The sequence below is a fragment of the Otolemur garnettii genome, unplaced genomic scaffold, assembly GCF_000181295.1.
Source record: "Otolemur garnettii isolate 467f Iridium unplaced genomic scaffold, OtoGar3 scaffold00189, whole genome shotgun sequence".
In the NCBI taxonomy this organism is placed as follows: domain Eukaryota; kingdom Metazoa; phylum Chordata; class Mammalia; order Primates; family Galagidae; genus Otolemur; species Otolemur garnettii.
Genome location: NW_003852584.1, coordinates 2,547,627 through 2,549,666, shown reverse-complemented (window position 1 = coordinate 2,549,666; position 2,040 = coordinate 2,547,627). Strand labels below are relative to the sequence as shown.

General features: G+C 54.0%; 1 pseudogene; it reads right to left on the bottom strand.

Moving 5' to 3' along the window:
- LOC100956340 overlaps window positions 1-2,040 on the bottom strand; it is a 17,719-nt pseudogene that overhangs the window by 10,870 nt on the left and 4,809 nt on the right.

The window sequence follows — 2,040 nt, the reverse complement described above, 5'->3', positions numbered from 1 at the left end:
GCCACCTTTTTGTTGGAACCAGCACCTTGAAACTTGTGTCTATCCACCTCAACCTCCATGACAAACCGCTCGTCATGGCTGCCCCCGCCTCTGAGATGAGATCCACCTTGAGGCCATGCCTCTTCTCGTTCAGCTCTGTAACTGGGTTCTTGCCCTGCTTCGTCAGGATCAGCCCTGCTCAGTAGTGGCATCTGAGGAAAAGCGTCACTGGAGGTTGAGACAGCTTCCACCATGGGAGTCGGGGCCACCACCACGGGCTTCGCTTCTGTCTCCTCGGCAGAGTCTTCCCCCTTGCTCGAGTCCCTGCCCTTGGCACCTGTCGGCAAGCCCATGTCCTGTAACACTTTAGCAGCCACATGCAGCTTGGCAGTCTTTTTGGACAGTCCAGAAGCCTCAAATGAATTGCCATCAACCTCCACTGACATAGTGAAGACGGGGGCAGGGACAGGCCCAGCTTGGGAAACCAGTTTGTACTGCAGGCCTGGCGTCAGCTGATTCAGCCACATCAGGGCATTCGTCGCTTGGGGAGGTTCTGCCTGCTCCTCTTTCTTTTGAATCTTCTTCTTTTTGCGGGGAGCCTTCTCCTCCCCATCTTCTTCCATTGGGCGTTTCCTGGGCATCATAGCATAGGTGGTACTGGGGGGGATTTGAACAGTGTAGTCCACTGGGTTTTCATTCTTTGGTTTCTTGGGCATCTTGGAAGGCAGAGAGTCCACACCCAGGACTCTATGGAGCTGGCCAAGGGCAGCAAGCTGCAGTGCATACTGTGGACTCTGTGTGACGTCTTCCCGTTGCTGTCTGTCTCGCTGCCCAGTAGCATCAGTGGCTCTTTTTCACAAGGGTCTTAAATGCCAGAACCATCTGGCATCACGATGTCCAAAGCCAGGCACTCCAGGACTCTCCGGAGGGCCTCACCAGCCCCCATCAGTCTGTTGGCTGTGCCGATGGATTTCTCACACAGGAGCTCGAGAGGCAGCCTCAGAGGGGCCCCCAGGTGGGCACGTGGGTGCACAGGTCCCTGAGGACCCGAATGACAATGACACAGGACTTCAGCCCATTAGCTCTGGTGTCTCTCCGACACGCCAAGGGAGCAAGGCATTTCTGCCCATCCAGAACGTGTGGGGGATCGTTGACTGACAGCGTTTCTCCAGCTAATACTTTTTCCATTTCTTCTCTGACAACAGGGGATGTCAGGTGGATGGTTAGCGACAACCAAGGCTCTCTTGCGTTTTTCATCACAATTGCGGCATCATTGACAGATTGCAGGGTTTCAGACCTGTCTTCTGTTACAGCAGCAAGTTGAATGGCCAGGTGGTCAGCTACCCTGTCCAAGAGGGCAGCTGTGGGCTTCTCTTTACATAGCAGTACCACGAGCTCCAGATCCCAATCCCCCTTGAGCAGAGGACCCTTTGCCACAAGGCCTCGCAGGTTCTCATCATGTGCTCCGTCTTCTGTTCCCCAGCCCCTTCTTTGCTCTCACCCTTGGGGGCACATCCATGCTGTCAGACTCAGCGTGTTTGCCACTGCCTTTCTCCTGCTCGTCTATCCAGTCAGACACGGCTTGAGTGCCCGCTCAGTGTGGGACACCACGTCTGGACTGCCTCCAGCCCCTCTTGCATTGGATAAAGGGAAGAGCGCTTTGCCATCATGTGGCGACCATCATTCACAAACTTCGCACTGGACACCTTCTTACTTCTTTTTCTGTAGTGTCTGGAAATCAAACTTTGCTTATCTTTTTAAACCCTGACAGATTTCCTTGGTGTTATCAATACTTCAACTATCTTATCGGTGTCCACTTCCCAGACCACAGCTGCTGACACCACCCTCCTGCCACAGCCTGCCTGGGTCTCCTCCAAAAGCTACTCAGTGTGTGCTGGGAGGCTGAGTCCAACTCCCATTTGGCCTTTCAACACGTGTAATGCCCAGGAGTCTCTCAAAGACTACACTGCCAGACAAGTCGAGTTTAAAGAGGAGTCCTTTTATTGAAGAGCCGGCCAGTGACTGCCTCAGTGTCCCAACATGGGGTTTCTGAGAGCAGCC